The sequence below is a fragment of the Leptosomus discolor genome, chromosome 1, assembly GCF_034619465.1.
Source record: "Leptosomus discolor isolate bLepDis1 chromosome 1, bLepDis1.hap2, whole genome shotgun sequence".
Taxonomy (NCBI): Eukaryota; Metazoa; Chordata; class Aves; order Leptosomiformes; family Leptosomidae; genus Leptosomus; species Leptosomus discolor.
The window spans coordinates 54,853,690-54,875,745 of NC_141391.1; positions in this window are offsets into that span (position 1 = coordinate 54,853,690).

A 22,056-nucleotide genomic window follows, 5' to 3' on the forward strand; every position below is an offset into this window, starting at 1 on the left:
GTGCAGGTGCAGGATTTATATTCTGTATAAAATTTTTATATGTTTCTTGGTTTCACTTCTTTTAGAATAGCTTTCTTTTAATAAATGTCTATATACTTTTACATTACTTCTTCAGCATAGTATTTTCTTAAAGAAATTTAAACCTTTTTCTCCTAGCAGAAAACTGAAAAGGATTCCGCTCAAGTTCCTCATTTTCATATAACCTAACATAAATGTACCGACGCTTTGTGACTGATAAGACTTTTCATACAAGTTCAGGATTAAACCTGAAAAACTGAATTGAGATTAATTTTCTAAATATTTTTATTTACATTAAAATGTGCTTAAAATATTAGAAACCATGGTAACATAACTTTTACAGATTGAAATAGTGGCAAGGAATAAAATATAATTAAGGGGATAAATGCAATTAATGCTGTTTTATGAAAAACATTCAGGGATTTTGTTTTGTTTTGTTTTCTACCTTCTAATTTTTAAAATTTATTTTGGAATTATTTTTCTTGTAATATTACATTACTACACATTATTTCACAAAGCTGCAATATTGCTATTACATTCTGCAGTTTTACTATTTGTTACTGTAAAAGTATAGTAAGTGTTTTCACATTGTATTTCTTTTAATTTATCTATTAAAACGTTCTGAATAGCCAACAGTCAGTGATGCAATCAAAGTAGAGTTTAAATTATAGCAATCCTTAACGTAGAATAAGATAATAAAATAAAATGTCAGTAGTAGGACGGTTGAAAACTTCTTACAGATGATGAAACACAGATAAATAAAATACTGTATTAAAAATGACAAAAAGTTAAAATAATACTTCAAAATCCAAATTGTAATGCCTAGTATTGTTAAGAGGAAAAAACATCATTCAGGATCCAACAACGCAAGAGAGATGAGGCTGCTGCAGCTCCATACACCCAGGTTCGACCTACAGCGAGTCTGAAAATTCCCATCAGTCACACTTACATAGAGCATCCCCCTCCACCCGCCCCCCATATATACATACATAGATAAATACGTACATATGCATATACATGGGCAACAGCCTCAGATCACAGACATCATTTAGAGCACTCACATGAACACAAACAGCACCAACGGTCTCATCCTGCTCCCTTTTGGCTGAGGAAGACAGTGGTTTAATGGTGAGAATACACATTTATATGTGTGTATATATGTATAAGTCAGACCCCTCCAGTGGATTGGCTCAGACATTCAGTCTGCCCAGTCCCTGGATCCCAGTCTCCCCAGTTGCTGCCACCTGAACATAGGAGCCCCCAAAACCACAGCTCTACTCCAGCTGAGTATAGACCCGCTCATTCGCATACACCCCTTGTCCCTTCCACTGCCCCCAACCTCTCCAGGAGTAACCCAGTCCCACAGGAATCCCCATCATGCTTTCACCCTTAGAGATGCACAGGTGATCTCACAGCCAGTGCTGGCCCTTAGGGACACACGCACTGCCAGGTCACATCACTTGCTTGCTGGCTGGTTTGACCTGATCTTCACCCACAATCACACACTCATTCGCACACCTAGACTCACTCCAGTTGCTGGCAACAGAGACTCCCACACCCTCACACGCATGTGGATGAGCGCCCCTTACCAGAAAATAGTTGAAGGTGAAGTTCAAAAAGGCTAAACCACCTCCAGCCCATGGTCTGACTTACACCCCCATACACACAGGACAGAGACCCCTCACCCAGGGAAGAGTTAGAAAGAAATTTAACATGAAGACAGGACAGATGGAGTGGATCAGGCACAGGGCACAGCCAAACAAGCACACTGGCCATCTCCTGCTTATACATGTATGAATCCTTTTATTTCCTTATCCTTCTAATTCCCACAATTGTTACTCCCCAAATAATCTAAACCCTTCCCTTTTCCCATAATAAGTCCTGTGCAATCCCAAAATGCTCTTCCTCTGCATCTTATAATGGGTTCCACACCCTTAGGCAGCAACCCCCATTAGTCCAAAAGGTGTTTTGGAAAACCTCTCCTCTTGACTATTCCTGATGTGTTTCACGCTTGGACACTGGGGCTGAGGCTCTCCTGGAACAGCCCTGGGAGGGGTCTGGACAGGGTGTTTATTCCTCTGAGTACTCAACTTGGGTTCCCACTTGCCATTGTGCCTCCCTATGCTCCTCTGAGCTTGTGAAGATGGGTCTTTGGTAGGTCTGGGAATAGCCACACAGAGTATTTTTGGGATTCCTCATCTGCATGGTCCCTCTGTGTTCCTTCGTGTGTGCAAATAAAAGATTTTTTTAATCTGTCAATATGTTTATAGAAAAACAACATTTCAATTTCAATCTAAATTAAAAAAAAAAAAAAAAAAAAAAAAAAAAAAAAAAAAAGGAAAGCTTCTTCCACAAAATCTCTTTTAACCAGATTTGTATACAAATTATTATTTTGGGATATTATACAGAAGCTGAATTTATTCTGAAGATTCCTTTGGGCACTGAAGTGAATGGCAGCAGAGACAGTAATTACCAGACTATATCAACGCTTTTAACAGTCTGAAGCATGAGTCAAACATTGGTAGGAGTCTCAAGGACTGGGAGAAATAAATCACATAAAATAAAAGAAAACCCAGTGTAGATAGCAGCTGCGGAAAAATATATATATAAAGGCTTATTTCAATTAGAGTCACACAAATGAAAGAGAGAAACGTTGGATGTCTTTCAATTCAAAAAGATATGAGCTTAAACAACCTTGGTTTCCTGTGAAGCACTAAAAGATAACTGAAAAGAAAACTTTCAAGATAAACATCTGTAGTAGAACCTCCATGGATTAAATTTCAAGACTTCAGCCTGTGTTTCTAAAATGGTAAAATGAATATAACCTTAAACAAATAAACAGAGTTTAAAAACTTAATATGAAATATGTGGATTGACATAGAATGATCTGATGGGTGAAGGATGCCTGTGGTTATGGCTTGGTGTGTTTGTTGGAAGATAATTGCATCAGAGGTGGATGTCAAACAGCAGCTTTTGTCTGATGCATTTTGGAGATCTACAACTTCAATAACATTTTATTTTATCAAGACACGTTTGAGAAAGTAATGATGTCAACAGAAAAAATTGAGTTAGAAAAAAAGCTGGGATCAAAATATTAGAACTAGTCAAACACATTTTATGATCATGAACAGAAAGCACTATTTCTTTAGCATTTGATTAATTAGACATTTATAGACAATTAGAGGTCATGATGATGAACAGATTTGAACTTACGCTCTGTTCTACTCTGTTTATAAAATAACTACACGTGGAACACATCCCATCCAGTGCTACAGTTCTAGGAATCAAAGGTTTCCTTCTGCCTAGGGCATGATTACTTACCCTTATCTACTCATTGAAGGAAGCCTTTTACACCTGAGAACTTTTACTTAGAAAAAAGGAAGAAGGAAGAAGCCTGTTAAAGAAAGAAAGAAAAATCCTTTCCAAAGGCAGCAAAAATGCAAATCATATTTAGTAGGTCTGCAGATATGTATAAATTTACATGAGGCACGTTGAAGAAAAATGGCAGTATCAAACTGATCTGAGAATTTTGATCACTAGCCAATCCAATCTGGTATATTTCAAAAATATATATGTACTATTTAGGTAATTCTTCTTAAAAACAAATTAAATGTTATGTAGGTAATGTTATTTACACAAGAGGAAATAGAGCCCACTTGTAGTCGCCTAAGTCCAATATTGATGCCACACATGAGCTCTAACTGAGTGTGCACAGAACACACAGGACAATGGGGGAGAACTCAAGAGATGGAGTTAAGAAGGTCCTGTGTACAAACAGAACATGAGACTGACTGTACTACTGTTGGTTTGTGACTATAAAGGCTGTACTTTAGAACTCTCCTCTAGAAAATGCTGGCTAGGAGTCAGCTCAGGAAGTCACTCATCTGCACTTCCAGCTGCTAGTCACAGCTGTCAGCTGAGACTGGTGATTGACCAGTCAGTACTTCAATCTATTTCAGATAAAAATCAGCTTCATTTAAACTAGCATAGAAATGAGTTGCAGCTCTGCTCTGCCTGAGGGAATACAAACCTGTATGTGCATATCCTTTCTATGCCAAGCATCAGATAGGATATTAATTGAAAAGATTTTCCCTTTATGTTTCACTTGTCCTAACTTACTTGTCTAGTGCTTAAGGAGGAGGGCAGGGGGGAAGAATGTCTTTAGAGTGAGTGTGTGTATTTCATTCAATATCTGTCAATAAAAAATAAACAACAACAACAACAACAACAACAACAACAACAAAGGTAGAACAAACAATTATTTTTTTAAGAGTAGTCCAGGACAGACTTGTTTATCCAAGTGAATATCCTGAACATAAGGCTGAAAAGTCTCACTCTCACTTTCTTTCCAGGGACTTTTTTGCCACAGGTGTGAAGTACAATTACTTCAATGAGAAAGACTGATGCTTTTTGTCCTGCCTTGTTTTACCTAGAGTGGTCTGTGGACTAGTATTTAAAGTATGGTGTTAAGAAGGGGGAGCTTTACATGAGAAAAGATTTAGCAGATCTCTTCTGTTTTTAATGAGTTCTCTAACCTGTTAGGTACTTCATGAAAGAAAGAAATACTACTATTTCTTTGTTTAGTTTGCTTGTGGAGAAAAATGAAAAGTGCTTCCTTTGGAAGAAGGGGCTTAAGAATTCAAAAGGGGGATTAGATACAAGTTGGCCAGACTTATAAGTAGAGTTTTAAACTAGAATTAGCAGTGGGAGGGGATGGAGTTTTGGGTAACAGAGAAGAGCCAGGGTCTGCTGATGTGTTCTGAATCAACAGGGAAAAAACAATTGTGAAATACCTCAAAGGAATTAGGGCATATTCTGCTAAAAAGGTAACACAGTCGATAGCCCAACTGAAGTACCTCAGTATCAATGCACACAGCATGGGTAACAAACAAAACGAGTTGGAAGCCACTGTGCAGCTAGAAAGCTATGATCTAGTTGCTGTCACTGGAACATGGTGCAATGAATTTCATGACTGAAACACTGCAACTGAAAGCTATGAAATGTTCAGAAGGGACAGGGAAGGAAGGAGGGGCACAGGGTGTGTTCCCTCTTTGTAAAACAACGTACAGACTGCACAGAGTGGGTTTTGAAAAATAGTGATCAACATGCTGAGAGCTTATGGGTGACAATTACGGGCCAAGCAAACAAAGGAAACCTTGTGGTTGGTGTTTACTTCAGGCCACCCAACCTAGGGGAGGTCATAGATCCACTTTCTTACTTCAGCTACAAGAAGCATCATGCTCGCAGGCTCTTATACTGCTGGGGGACTTCAATCACCCTGACACCTGCTGGAAAAGCAGCACAGCAAGCTGTAAGCAGCCCGGCAGACTCTTGGAGTGCATTGAGTATAATTTCTCAATCCAGGTGATAGAGACCCCCAACAAAAGAAAAGGATTTCTGGGCATGTTTCTTACTGACACACATGGACTAATTAGAGAGTTCAAGATTGGTGACAGCCTGGGCTGAAGTGATCATGCCCTGGTGGAATTCACAATCTTGAGTGACATGGGTCAGGTGAAGAATAAAGTCAAGACCCTGAATTTTACAACACTGAACTTTCAGTTAAGGAATTGGTGTATGGGGCCCTCTGGGAAACTGCACTAAGGGATGAAAGGAGCTGAACAGAGCTGGCAGTCTATTAAGGATAATTTTTGTAGAGTGCAAGAGCTTTAATAAAATATAAATAATAATCATAATCATAATCTTAATAATAATAAATTGTAAAAATAAAAATACTATAAATTAATAATAAAATATAATGTCACAGAATCACAGAATCACAGAATCGCAGAATCGCAGAATGGTAGGGGTTGGAAGGGACCTCTGGAGGTCACCTAGCCCAACCCTCTTGCTAAAGAAGGTTTGCCTAGAGCAGGATTGTATCCAGGTGGATTTTGAGTATCTCCAGACAAGGATACTCCACAACCTCCCTGAGCAGCCTGTTCCAGCTCTCTATCACCCTCAAAGTCAAGAAGTTTTTCCTCATGTTCAGGTGGAGCTTCCTGTATTCCAGTTTGTGCCCATTGCCCCTTGTCCTGTTGCTGGGACATTGAAAAGAGTCTGGCCCCGTACTCTGGACACCCACCCTTTAGATATTTATAAGCATTGACAAAATCCCCTCTCAGTCTTCTCTTCTCCAGGCTAAAGAGCCCCAGATCTCTCAAGCTTTCCTCGTAAGAGATGCTCCAATCCCCTAATCATCCTCATAGACCTCTGCTGAAACCTCTCCAGTAGTTCCCTGCCTCTCTTGAACTGGGGAGCCCACAACTAGGCACAGTACTCCAGATATGGCCTCACCAGGGCAGAGTAGAGGGGCCAGGGTACCATTGGCCTTCTAGGCCAGAAGGGCACATTGCAGGCTTATGGTTAACTTTCTGCCCACCAAGACTCCCAGGTCCTTCTCCACAGAGCTGCACTCCAGCAGGTTAGCCCCTAATCTCTGCTGCTGCATGGGGTTATTCCTCCCCAGGTGCAGGACCCTACACTTGCCCTTATTGAACCTCATCAGGTTCCTCTCTGCCCAGCTCTCCAGCCTGTCCAGGCCTCTCTGAATGGCAGCACAGACTTCCGGTGTGTCAGCCACTCCCAGTTTCATGTCTTCAGCAAACTTTCTGAGGGTACACTCTGGCTATTCATCTAGGTTATTGATGAATATGCTGAACAAGAGTTAATATTAAAAAAAAATCATGTATATGCATGATGAAATAATAGGTCAATTTATTGGCATTATTTTCATTTTATTATTAGAGTTGAATAATATTTTCTGCTTACCTAGAAGGAAAACTTAAAAACTTGAGTTTTTCAAAATATTCTGATACCAGAATTGTAACCGTAAGACTCTAGAAACAGAACTTTTTGTTTCCCTCTTTGACTACTAAAGTTTTGAATAATTTATTAAGGTCCTGCTTTAGAGAAATTTCCATTGACACGTGTATATATTGAATAAAATGTGTGAAGTGAATAAATTTTGAAAATTCTGAAGTACTTAATCTTCTTGTTTTAACCCTTACACACCTGCTAGTCAAAGTAAAATACACTTCTCAGTATTCTCCACACAGTTATTTTTCTCTAAAAGCTGGGGAGGAACACTCAAGAAGTGCAGGATGTCTTTCTCCTTCATTCTTATATATTGAGGGGATCGGTGAATATTTGGGGTTATATGCCCAGATCTAGAACACCTGAATCTCACTGCAGGGAACACCAAGGATCCTACAACTCCCAGAATCTGGCTGATGAAAAACAATATTTCAAATCTAAGAGGCATCATCCTTTACTTATACTTCTGATATAAAGGAATTCAAATTATCTTGATTTCCGTTCACTGTTCTATCACAGTAACTTCATATAAAGTTTAATGTACTAGAACAAAACAGTTACACTACCTTCTTTGTGTTAATTTTTTGTGTGTTACCAAAAAGCAAACTGTCAATATAACATCAAGCATATGGTCTTGAAGATAAGTGAAAGCTGTATGTCTTAGTACTACATCCCTAGCTTTTAAAACACCTGCAAGTGTTCCTAGATCTGCCATTCATCCTATGTATACACAGAGTTTTGGTAGAAGTAATACAGCAAATTTATAAGTTTGAAAAAATATGTTTTAACACGTAATTAAAGTATGCACAGGACACTACAATTCTCTGTGCTTTATACTAAAGCAATATTTTAAGGGGAAAGCATATGAACTCTTATCCTTCTCTTTAAACATAGCTACCCAGAATATTTGTTTTCAAAATTGACAAGAATTTCATTAAACATGTAATGTCAACATCAGAACAACCGTATCTGACAGACAGTAGCAGATCTAGGTAACAGGCAGTTCTGGTGCTTGCAGTAATATTTTTTTGGAAATTACCTTTTTTATTCTACTTCTCTGTGGCAAGGGTCTTAAAGTCCTTCACAGTGCAGAACTGGTCACACTGAATCACCTGGGAAGAGATCCAGATTTTCTGCTTTGTGGGATCTGAACTACAGGTGTGAAGTGAGACAATCTTCCTAAACTCCTAAATGCCTTGCACAGTCAGTTAACAGAGCTTGATGCTTCTGAAATACTCCTAACAGAGCAAACAATGTGTTCTGGAGACTTTGAATATACTGTTTATCTCCACTGAGTATAACATTTAACACTATAACAGCCCTTACAAGCCAATACGCACTATGGTGCCTTCTGGAGTTCTCACCAATTATTCGAACTGATTTCTGTTCAGACCATACCAGAGCTCTCATCTAAATGGAAAAAAAATCCTAAATGTTTTGTTTGGAAGATGGCCTGTGTGTGTAAGGGACAATACAAATCATATCGACTGATACCATCCTTCATATGTATTAACTAGGTAGCGTTTTTACAGTATGAGACAAAATGGCATTTTGCAGCATTAGGAAGCAACGATAAATGATAAATGATAAAAAAACGATATCATAGCAAAAAGCTACAGCTTTTGCTAATGTCATGTCTACTGATTCATCCTTTAACACTAAGGTAAATAAATCACCATAGTACATTGTATTTCTGATTCCACACTAGGCAGCAGAAGGACTTCAGAGGGCGTGGTAAAAAATGTGGGTTAGATGGATAGCAGAGAGTTAATTTATGGTGAGCTATATGCAAATATGGCTCTTGAGATAAAACACTTATTTCTTCCCATTTTCTCCTTCCCTTGATATAGCACTACTATTTACTATAGTAAATATTGTATTTTAGAATTCTCTGATATTTTAGAGTTGTGGGTTGTGGGGGGTTTTTCCTTTTTTTTTTTTTTTTTTTTTTTTCTGAGGATCAACTGGACTTCATTCTGAGAGGCTCAGAAATAGGAAAAAGTCATGTAAATGCACATTACAGTGCAATGTCATGCAGTAGTACAAAAAATATTTCACCAACAGAGGCTAGAATCGTGTAAAATGCCTAACATAATTTGGTGGACTTTCAGCACAATTCATCAGGAATACCAGCACTCTTCTAGCACTTTTTACACTCCTCAGCTGAAAAAAAAATTTGCTTGGCATTTAAAAATCTGAAGGATGGATCACAGAATGGAGGGAACTTGAATTTACACCACTAGATACTAGGTTTTTTTGGTAAATGTAGTCATGCTGGAAAACATTTTAAAGCAACACAGGGAACACTGTAAGTGGCATACAAAAAGAGGACTCACAAGCAGGAAAGTATCTTGATACAGCTTGAATTCTGCTTTAGTCTACTCAGGGATAATTGAATACATGTTTATCACAAGTGCCTTTTCGTAATTTTTCTTTGGAAAAAAATACATCTAAACTCATTGTGTAACTGTTAGCAATTTCAAGAAGAAAATATATTCATTCAGGTATAACATTCATGTCAACATCTGCAGAACTATCACTTCTGTTCATTTCCACAGAATAAGCACCTACAGTGTCAGCCTAAATACCAGTGTCAAGTGCTGGATTTTGCATTTGTGCCTCTAGCCAACCTGTACATCTATAAATGAACAGGAAGGTTTTTGCTGACAAAAATCCCTTATTTATCAGTATCATTCAACTAATTCAGCACGAACATAAATAATTTTTCATATGATGCTTTGAGCTATTTTTTCTCCACGTATTTCTACATTACGTGTTGTGATGTGGGTCCGTGCATCCAAGTCGGTTGTCCATATGTTTGGTATCCTACATATCTGTTCTGTGGGGAATATGCAGTTTTTCTTCATGAACTTCAAGTTAAGAATCATTCTTTGCAGTCAGCCGAATGCCTACTGAATGGTGAAGTGTATATTAGACTTGCTTGACATGTTGGATTCCTCCAGGCTATGACCTATATTTTCACTCGTAATAGATATCCCTACTTCTACAGAAGTAGCTAAACCAAACGGGACTTCTCCATTCACTTAACTATTAATAGAGAATTTTTTCCCTTGTGTAATAAAACTGGATTATAACATTTTTATTTCATCTTATTGCCACACTCCTTAAATATGATTTATTTTGCATATATTCACTTAATAGATATTTAGGTTACAGTAGCCGAAATGTCTCCATAGGTACTGTCCTTACAGGTGCTTTGGATGCATCTTCGGATGTATTTGGATGCATATATAGTTACATTGTATATCTAGATCAGATTCTGTGTTGTCCAAAGCCAGCCACCCGCCCCGCCGACACACACACACCCCTGAATCCCTGTTTGAGTGTATTCCCACGGCTCCAAGTCAAAGTTATTAGTTATATTAAGTAAGTATGCATTTCAATGCTAACAGGATGCTTGAGGACAGGTTTATGAACACTGAACCCTGTGCTGATTTCTGGCTCAGAAGATGATAGACACTTTCAACACGCATCCTACAGAGATACTGTTTTCTAAAAAGACTTAATTCTTTTTCCTCTTAGGCCCTGTTTGAATCCCATTTTCATCCCAGTTCCACAGTTTCTCTACATTCAGATGGAAGTACCACCTCCTAACACAGGAAAGCTAACTCTGCTTATCAGTACTTTCCTGTCACTCAGAATTATCCCCATCCCTGTCGTCAGAACGGATTTCTGAACCTGTTCCTAATTCCCAAAATATGGGGGACCTAAGGTAAGGCTGAAAGTTAAGCCTAATGCGTCCTGCATTCTGTGGCAAGAGGACAAAGAAAAAGTAGCTAATCTCGAAACTCTTTTTTCTAACATTGTCTACTTGGTTTTAAAAATTTGTCTTATATTACTAAGCAATTAATCAGAGCTGAGGGAAATAGAGAAAGCAGGGGTTTGGGTTCATAGAATTTTTTATAATGTTGTTTCACTCTGAATCAAATTCAGAGCACTGTTCAGAGCACTAAACTGTTTTCTTCCTTCTAAAATGGCCAATAAATATTCAAATGATGATACTAAGAAGAAAGCATACAGCCTAAGAGATCATCAGATTGCACCACGAACAACAGCGCCGTGAGATTCTTCTGTAAATGCAAGTATTTCACTGCTCATAAAATTCCATTCCTTTTTATAGCAATAGCTAATGTGTGGATCTGTAAAATATATATATATAGGAGTAAAGAATCTGAGTTCTGAAACTAAATTTTTTCAAGAATAGGTCAGAATTTAAATGTATCATTAATATAATATACTGAGAACTGGCTTACACAGTACCAATACAATTTTTTTTGCTGTCTGTGCATGTCTTTATAGCTCTATCTAATCTTAGTTCCTATCTAGTCTTAGCAGAAAATTGACTGTGTTTGATATGTATGTATCTGTGAACACAAAACACCAAGTGTTTTTTGAAACATTTAGCCAATGCCATAAAATACCTGGATCTAGCATAGATGTCATTTTCAATGTATAGTTCTGAAGTTCAAATCAAAGTCAAGTAAGAAGATTGTTGACATAAATTTGTTTTATCTTAAAATCATGATTGGTAACCTATCTACCATTCAGAAAAAGCATATTTAACAATTTTTCATGTTATATATGCTTAAGGCATGATTCTCTATAGATGTTACTAAATTGTATGTTTCCAAGCATTCTGGTCCAAAAGCACATGCTGCCTCCTTCTCATTCCATGCCTTTCTTGTAATTTTTTCTTCATTTTTAAAAAACCCGAGAACATAGCCAAATGGAGCCAGCATGCACTGGTGCAGAAGTACAGATGTGTTAGTGAACTTGTCTTAAAGAAATATCCCTTCATCTCTGGAAGTCACTAGTTCAGGTCATACAGCTGAATAAAGAACACAGTTGCATTAATAGCATTATTTACCATTTGCTTTTAGCTACAAATTGTCTCAGTTCTTTACATATCATACATATGTGTTGGTTTTAGCTGGGATAGAATTAATTTTCTTCACAGCAGATAGTATAGGGCTATGTTTTGGATTTGTGCTGAAAACAGTGTTGATATAACACAGGGATGTTTTAGCTATGGCTGAGCAGTGCTTACATGGAGTCAAGGTCTTTTCTGCTTCTTATCTGACCCCACCAGCGAGTTGGCTGATGGTACACAGTAAGTTGGGAGGGAAAACAGCCAGGACAGCTGACTGCAACTGACCAAACCATATGAAATCGTGTTCAGCATATAAAGCTGGAGGAAGAACAAGGAAGTGGGGGATGTTCGGAGTGATGGTGTTTGTCTTCCCAAGTAACCACCATGCATGACGGAGCCCTGCTTTACTGGAGATGGCTGAACACCTACCTGCCTGCTGATGTGGTGAATGAATTCCTTATATTGCTTTACTTGTGTGCGCAGCTTTTGCTTTACCTATTAAACTGTCTTTATCTCAACCCATGGGTTTTCTCACTTTTATTCTTCCGATTTTCTCCCCCATCCCACCAGGGGCAAGTGAGTGAGTGGCTGTGTGGGGCTTAGTTGCCAGCTGGGCTTACACCATGACATTGCAGCTGCTATACAACAGCAGTGATGCAATAGTTTAAATGTTCTGGAGTTCAGGAAATTTTACAAGTTTGCTTTATAGAAGCTTGATTATTAGTAGATATATAAATGAAGCAAAGATAGCTAATATGAAAATAAAATATTACGATTTAATTACTTATTTTTCTGGAAACCTAATTATAGTTTATAGACAATGCGTTAGACCTCAAAATATTCATTTTGATGTGCTTTACTCTAGCTGACTCAGTTACTTTGATCTACATTAACTAAATATCTTTCCCATTGTATAGCATCTCTGAAGCATTAATAATTAATATTTAGCTAGTGAAATGCAGAAGGGACATAACATTAAAGTTATTGCTTCTTCAGATAATTTGTGTTCCAAGACTTTAATAAAAAAACAACCCAATGCAAAAAGAAATAAACAAACAAACCATCAGAAAATAAAATTAAGCCATAGAACCTTCTAAATAATAGATAGTTATTACTTTAAAATGTAATTTTTTTATAGTTTTATTGAATAGATGATATATATGTATTTTATCAAGGATATCATTCTCAACTAAAGTATCATTCACTTCACAGCTTGACAGATGGTCTTAATATCAATGACATTTGCAGAAAAAAACCCAAAACCTACCAGAAAAGCAGTGCAAGTGTCTAAATATGCACAGCTGAAATCCAAGAGTGTGCACAAATGAGTTGCAAAGCCAAAAAATTGTTGTGGAGATTCCATTGGAAGAAATTCTATTGAAATTCCTTTCCATTACAGAGTAAGGATGACAAGTTTTTAAGTACTAGCCTTTCTTAGACTGATAAAAATGTATTTTAAACCAATTCTAAACGATACTATGCTTGTGTGAAAAGCAGTGTCAAAACTTCTCTTTGTTAACTACTCCTCATTTTATATATTTTTATACCTTTTAATTGCATTTCATGTAAAATGATAGATAATGCATATTAAAACACCCAAATATATTTTACATGTTTTCTTGCTTACCATAATCCTATATACTTGCTTAGAATCTCTTATTAAGTAAATTGAATGCAAACATGAATCACGCTTTATGATTTTTTTTCCCTTTATTTCTTCATACTCTGTATGTTATTAGTCTAGGTTTTCTTCAAAAAACTAGCAAAACCAAATCTCAGACAATGATTTAAGTTCCCACTTTGCGCATGCATAGACCCAAAGTCATAATTCCTGTAACTCTCATCCTGTTGAATACTATTTATATAAGTACTGCATCTTTAGAAGTTATTTTTGTTGCCTAATTATTGCAATTTCTCAAAGGAAAAGTTCATCTGCCAATGCAGTTGCTCAAAATGACTTTCAAATCAGAGGTTGTCATACATGTAAAATTTCCTTTCCACACTTAATTTGGAGTTCGTAAGTCTATACTTTCATTGTTTGCACAAAAAAATTGGTTTATGCTGTCTTCTGTTTTCCAAGAAGTCTGAATATATATTTCAAGATTTTTTTTTCATGCTATAAATAACAGTTCTACCTCTGTTTCACAGTACCACCTGTCAAAAATTGATGCTTTTGTACTCACTTGTAGGCTTTTTGCATTTGGATTTCGGAGTTTCCATTTGGTCCTTACAATATAGAGCTAAGACATACATGTAAAAGAGTGATTTTTTTCTCTTTTTGTAATTTTTATTCTACAAATAAGTAGCTATATTAGCAGTTCAACACTAAGCAATACATTAGCTTTACTAACTTCCTCTAAGATCATACCCTGGGAAAAGCTGTAATGAACAGGACTAATTTCTTAGTCAATAAATAAATCGAAGATCACCTAGATTTGTGCTGCTTTTTTACATTTTCTAAACAATAAACTTATTGAAAACTCAAATACTTTTTAAACTTCTCTATTACATTTTTAATTAAATTTAATAACATTTTAATATCAATTCTTCAATTTCTTAGTAAGACTAATAGGGAGAGAAAAATTCTGACAGAAATCAGAATATTTTGAATACTTAGCAGATATTTTTAAGGCATTTATTATTCTTCCTTTATTAATGTTTGAAAATCTTCCTCAACCTTACCATGTTGACACCTGAGCTTTTCAGATATTGAAATGTTTTCAAAGTTGTTCAGCTTCCGTGTGCTGCCTAGAAATCCATATATGCTCTTTCATCTTTCTTTTTCGAATGACTGTCCTTGAAATTGATTAGATTTGAAAATACTCGGTTTAGTTCTGTCTCCACAATTGTCTGAGAGTTCTTATATGCTGAAGATGACTCATAGAAGGCAATATGTTTTAGTAGCCAGAATAAACCTTAGATATTGACCTGGAGCCTGAATAAGTCGTTACTTATTCCTTTGGATTTTGTAAACAAATTCAGCAAAAAACATATTACACCCAAGGCAACTAAGTATATATTTTTATGGATTTGAAAATACAAAGAAAATTTTTGTTCTAGAGCATATGCAACAGACTACATGACTAGTTCTGGTGATTTAACTTTTGTTTAGAAATTCAAATATTTACACCTATTGGGTTTAAGATCCTACATTATAGAATCCAAATGAAAATTTGCAGTTAACTTAGTGAACAAAGCCCATTCTAATTTAAAGAATTATGTTCTCGCTAATAATTTTTAAAGATTAAATTAAGATTGTTTGTCTGCTATTTGAAGTCTTTTTTTTTCTCAATTTTCATTATGAGGGTAATCCCATAACCTTACTGCACAAAACGTGTCAAAGGAATAATCTTTGAGAAACTGAATCTTCCAACTGAATGTATACTTAATCACTAGAACCTAAGTAAATAGTATGATATATAATATGCATTTATATCATGACATGAGGCAAGATTATGGCAAAATAGAGAAATGTGTAGCCGCAAATAATGAAATGTCAATATGTTTATCAAGATTCCTGACTAATATAAATAAATATCTTAATCTTAGGACAGCTGAAAATAGGAATTAAAAAAAAAAAAAAAAAAAAAAAAAGAAGTGGTTTTAACACAGACTTACTAATCCTAAAAGAATGGTGGGGCAGGGGGATGTTTGGGTTTTTGTTCACAAATCTTTCTTGTGTCTGGAGTTACCTGTAATGTAGACATCTACTTTTGAGCTCAATATCTAATCTTTATTTAGAGTCAGAAAAGAACAAATAGGTATTTTTAGGGCACATTTAATCTTCAGTTTTAAAGATGACTCACGGTCTAAAGTGCCTATTTTTTCCTGTTGACTAGAAGGAAAGCCTAAGTGTAGTTATTTTCAATACAGAATTAAAAAACTTAGATGTGATGAATTTATTCAAAAAGCCTTTGAGAAAGGAGTGAATAAATGTTTTCTACTGTGTGAATAGTTAGAGGATCATAACTGTGGGAGTAGAGTGTTATTGAAAAGCAAATACTGTTTTTTGTCTGGAAAAAAGCATCCTTCTAAACTAAATACTGCAACAATTTCCTATCCCTGGAGTTTGGCTATTTATACTGCAAAACTGTCAAATCATGCCCAGTAACAGCTTTGGACCATGCCAGAATGCATTCTCCTGAACAACTCCTGCACATAGCATGGTAGGCTATTGGTCAGAGACAGTTTACAACTAGCAGTGGGATGGGACCACCCAGTTTTGAAGGCTAAGACACATCAATGAAGTGGATACAGTTGGTCACAGTGCCAGAAAACTGTCTGGCAATTCACTAAGAGCAAATACATAAGCAGGTACAGTCCTTAACCTGTCAAGCTTGAGTACACAGGTACAATCTTTTCTGTTATAAACTTTTCTATATTAGCTTACCATGTAAAGAACTGCACACCAGTAAGTCTTTAAAAAACACAATACTAACTTTATTATTATTATTTCACATATGGTCACCCTTTTTCAGAACATTCATATGACATCTCCAATACTTACAATTGTCCTGGAAGGACACACTTTTTGTCTGTGTGGGTGATCTATGTTTTTTTAATAATCAAAATAATTCATGCAATTCAATTTTATATAATCCCTAAATGTTTATCTTCATCATTTGCTTCAGGCTGACTTCATGATGAACTCTCCCTAATTACAAATGAGCTAGTATATTTGTTAAGCTTATTTAAATATAGGACACAAACTAAATGATTTTCTAATAAAAAGGATGTATTGAAACGAAACATTCTGAAATACATAGTAACGGCTGTTTTTCTTTACATCAGCTGTTAAAATGCTCCAATCTTAGAAATCCAACTTTGCAGAAAAATGAAAAAAAAAAAAAAGTTCAACTTTGTAGGCTTTGTGCAAGCTGTCAGGAAAACCAACAGCTGGCGTGCACATGCTACAGTAGCTCTGCTTTTCATATGACATGAAATCATACCATATGCCCCATTTCAGAAGTGTATGGAAGGGATATTAAAATATTGTGAGATCTCTCTTCATAAAGAGAGCATTTAGCAAACTTGAGCCTTACATTTCTTAGACTAAAGGTGTCAATATCTTCAGTACTAGTTTTAATGTTTTAGGTAGAGCATCTGTGTTAGTACCTTAATCTTTTTACACTGTTATTGCACACAAAAAACCTGAACAAAGATGCATTGTAATCATACAACCTGTCACAATGGAAAAAGAGGTAGCAGGCAAAATGTAAACTGAAGTCACTAATGATGAAGTCTGAGATGTTAATATAACATTTGTCTCATGCTTTATTTAGAATTAGCTGTAATGAAATAAATAAAATATTTTCTATAATAGTCAAAATTGTGAAATTAATGAATCAATGAACTGCACATAACCAGAAAAAGATTGGGAAATTTCAAAGACCTTGCTTTTTTTAAAAAAAAAAATGAAAATAAAATAATTTGACCATGTGCTTTTTAGCACCATAATGAAATATTTAAGTATGCAGTTAAATCCTACCAATTCCAAGTTGGAGTTAAGAGTCAAAAAGTAAGATCACTCTCAGAAGTTATTTTTAATGTGATCCAAAGTATTTAAACAGTATTTGTGATTTTAAACACTTAGGGTTCCGAAATACAGGTAGATAAGTCAATACGGAAGCAAACAACTCCTTCGTTTTCTCATGTAATTAGAATATACATAAAAATAAAGGAACTTGAAAGCTCTTATTATTGATTACTCTTCAGATACTTTTTGATGCTTGGATGTGAAGCTAGTAATCTACTTTTCAGAAGTGTTTAAAGACAAAATAAAATATTAGTATTATATTATTTTAAGTTGCATGTTTTCACAGTCATTAAACTTTTCCTACGTTTTTACCTTGAAAATGAATGCCAAAGGAATTGCCTTAATGTCAAATGTAAGGATTTAGAACCAAATGCAAATGCCACCAAAATTTATTCATAAAATAACATAAATAAAGGTCTATGATCTGCTAAATTGTTGATCTATATTTAAATTGGATGATGGAATGCACCTGTGCAAGTATTTCTGATAGTTCCAATAGAAAAAACACTGAAACACCATAAGGTGTTGATTAAAATGCCGTTTATTAGAGCTAACATGAAATACAAAAAGGGGTATAGATAACCTCACATCTCTTCTATAACCTTACATGTAGTGCTGCATTGGATGGACTTCCAACTTGGGCGAAGCACATGGCACAGATCCTGTCCATGAAGAGGTTCCAGAGCACTAGAACAGGCTGCCCAGGGAGGCTGTGACATCTCCTTCCCTGGAGATATTCATAACCTGCGTGGATGCAGTCCTGCGTAACCTGCTCTGGGTGAACCTGCTTTAGCAGGGAGGTTGGACAAGATGATCTCTAGAGGTCCCTTCCAACCCCTACCATTCTGTGATTCTGTGATTCCCTGGCTTTTTGGTCTTTATAGTTTTGATAGCATGCTCTCAGAAAAAAACAACTCTATTCATCATTTCTACTGTCAAGCACAAGGATGTTCACATAAGAACATTCTGCTTTACCTTAACATAAAGAGAAGGACATGCAGGTGGTGCAATGTCATTGCCAAGTGGGAGCTGCCTACAGGTCCATCTGTTACAATTAGCTGGCTAAGTTTATCCAGCAGACAAGGAATATGTTCAGCACAACACAGACCTGAAGGTGAAGTGCTATTCACAGCACAGCAAAGGCCTGTGTGTACTCACATTAACTGTTGGGTGGACCACTAACTCCTCAACGTGCAATAGTCTTCCAGTCAGAATCACTACTGACCATTTCTGTTTCTGCAAGTGTACATAAAAGAAAATTAAGGAAGAAACACAATATTTTCAGAACTACACATCTGGAAAAATGGTTCATTCCCTGAATACTAGTTTCTTTGAAATTAAGCAGGAATTTTTGTCTTTTCATTCTTTCTCTGATGAGTGTCTGTGGAAATCTTCTGTAGAAAGTCTATTGGAAGGGTTACAAAAGGGAAAAAATTAAATCTCTTTTTGCAGAAACAATTAGAGTGGCATCACTTTCTTTTTCACTTTCTGTATGGTACTTCCTGAATCTGTGCAACAGATAGATCCCTGTTCTCAAGGAAAACTAAAACACAGGAAGTAACAGACAAATTCCTCCACAGGATGAAGGGGAAAATGTTTCTAAATGCTCACTGTGAACCCACTTTTGGAGAGGTCAAAAAATCAAAATCAACATAGATTAACAATATTCATGTTTCCATTTGTCCTCCCTGATATGCTTGCTCTAGTAAAAAGGAATGTCTCACTAGCTTAGGTAGACAACAAGCTTTAAATTAAGTGAAGCAGTTATTCATTCAGCTTTGTTAATAGAGTCTAATAAATTGATGATTGCGACGTATTTTAAAACACAGTCTTGATTAACTTGTATTACTCTAGCTTTTATATCAACATATCTCTCTGAAACCAGTGTGGTATCTTGGGCATAAGTCTTTACTCCATTATTCAGTCTATAGAAGACAATAAAGCTGCTGCTGATTTTGCTTCCTTTTGGTAATAAATAGGTTTTATTCAACCAAACTTTCGAATTCTTTTTATGCAGCCACTGAAATGACTGACTTCTTTTCAAGAGCATACAAACCCTTTTCCCTAGAAAATTCATGAATGACAACATTGTTTCCATCTGGAAATACCTAACTTGTGGCAGCAAACATCGTAACGCAGATGTTACAGCTCAGAGCCAATACTACTATTTATCTGTCTACACTTGTGTTTACAAACATTTTATTTCAGTATCTGTGAAACATGAAAGCTGTTAAACTTCATTTGCTTTTATAGCAATAAAAAGAAACAATAACTATGAAACACTCTTACTATTTCAAATATAAAATCGAAGTCTTCTAGTAGTAATTACTAGTAGAGAAAATAGTGTACTCAACAAATAAATCTTTACTGGAATTACTTTTACACATGGTATCATGCTCCATAGATTTTTTTGGGGGGGGGAGGGGAGATTGTCAACATTTCCATTAGATGTCATCTCCACATATATATGACATTTCATGACATATCATGTTGTGAGGACAAAAGACAAAATTTAGGGTTAAAGTAATACACTGGCTACGACTTGGATTTGTATTTCAAATACTGACCTGGTAAGTTTTCTGATGTGAGGCTTTTACAGCAGTATATCAACATTCCTACTGATGAAAAGCATTTAATATTACCTTTTTTCTTTTTTTTTAACCAAGGAGTAATACAGTATCCCAGGCATTAGAACGTAAACAATTAAACTTACCATAAGACAATTTAAATCTCCAGATTCCATCAACTGTATTGAATAGAGGTTAAACATAACTACTTAAAAATATGTCTGGTGGCTAGGTATCTGAAGAACCCTGATAAGGCTGAAGAGCCTGATACAGACTAGTGTTTTTCTGGATCACCAGCTTGCGGCCAGGTGGTTTACCCTAATGATCCTCAAGTGGCATGAGATCCCTATGATGAGACCAAAGAATTGTGGTTATGTTTTTCCTTGAGTATTCTAGCAGCTGAAACTCATAAACCACCAACACCACATCTAGACACTTTAATTTAGGGGTATACAATCTGGAGTTGAATTCCACCCTTGATTTCTGCAATCTTTTCCAAATCTTATCCACCCCTGCATGTTCAGAAGTGTTTTATATTATTCATTTACTTATATCCAGAATAACCCCCAGAGAATGTCCTAATTAACTTGTCTAACGTCATTTGGTTTGCACAATTAGATATATGACAAACTATAAAGATTAATGTAGAATTTCAGGTGAGCACTTCTGAGAATTAAATTAGTTGGCAGTCTCTTCATCTTAGCCTGATCCTCTGTGCCAGCCTGACCTTCCCACATTGAGGTGGCATTTAGAAGTAATAACTGCATCCACAAAGTAAATTGCATCCACAAGTAATTTTAGCTCTTTTAATTCCCTAACATAAGGAGAATTACCAACTGAAGCAAACAATAGGTTACTTTCATGCAAACAAGTTTTTCAAAAACAGTTTCATCTAAATGCTTTGATAAAATACCTTTCCCTGGGACACCCAGACCCTGATCTATCATGATGAAGCACTTCCTGGAGATTTTTAGTGAAGTCTAATAAGCTTTCATCACTTTGATACTAAAGAAATTTCATGGACATAAGGGAAAATAACACAGTTTAAAATGTGTCAAAACTGAATAATCAGTCCTTGTTTGTTTCATTGAGATGGCAAGTAATATAATTAAATGTGCTGTCTTTTGCTGGCACTTGAACACACTCCTTTTATCTCGAACTGCACCTGTGATTTAAAGTTAACCATAAACAATATTCTTCCCTTTCTTCTCTAAATATCAACTTATTAGTTAAAAGCCTGCTGCCATATGCAGCATTGGCTGAAAAAAAAAAAAATAAAGTAAGCTTCTAAAGAAAGATCTTTCAGAAGAAAAGTTAAAGCAATTTTCAATTACAAATACTGATATTTGAGTTTGGTATTTAACTTTAAAAAATATAGATAATGACATTATCTATAAAAAAGAATAAACAAACAAAACCAAAGAATAAGCATGGCCTTTTCATCATGTTCTAGTCTTTCAAGTCACAGTATATGGACAAAGCCTTTCCCCCTTAAATTGAATTCCAGAAACTTTGTATTAGAATGAGATAAAAGAGCGGGCAGTACTAGTATGCCCAACTTCATCAAGCCATTATGGTAACTTCCAAATTAATCTCTACTCAGGTGTCATGGTTTAAATTGGAGATGCTTGCAGCTGTGTTCTAAAAGAGTTAATCACTGGAACTTATTTTACTTGACTGGAGTCATAAATGTATTGATTCATTAGCTTAATTCCATCCGTACAGAGATTTTTCATGATATCTACTTCTTTAAATCTAGTGGAAAATTTAGGATTGAACCACAACAGTTAGTGTGACTACTTACAGGGTAAGTTACCAACTTTGATTCGAGGCAGCTGTCTGGCCTATAGTGACAATAATATATTCTAAACTGCTTCTCAGTTTGCAAATAGCTAGTTAAGATGTCTGTTTCAAAATGAATACTTGAACAATCACACCCTATCCACTAGGTGCAATGCTGTCACCTGGTGACGTGGTCAAACGGCTCTATGGCTTGGTCCATTAAACATAAAAAATCAGAAGGAAGTCAGATTGTTTCTCTTGTCAAGGGATTAAACATCACAGCTACTCAATTTGGAGAAAAAAACATTATTTCTATTGAAATGATTGAGTTAAGTTACCAACTTCTATATTGTTTTGCACATTTTTAATTTTCCTTCTTGTTTTCATTAAGTTGTATGGGTCTTAATTCTAAGTTTACTAAAGTTGCTGAAACATTTAATAAACAA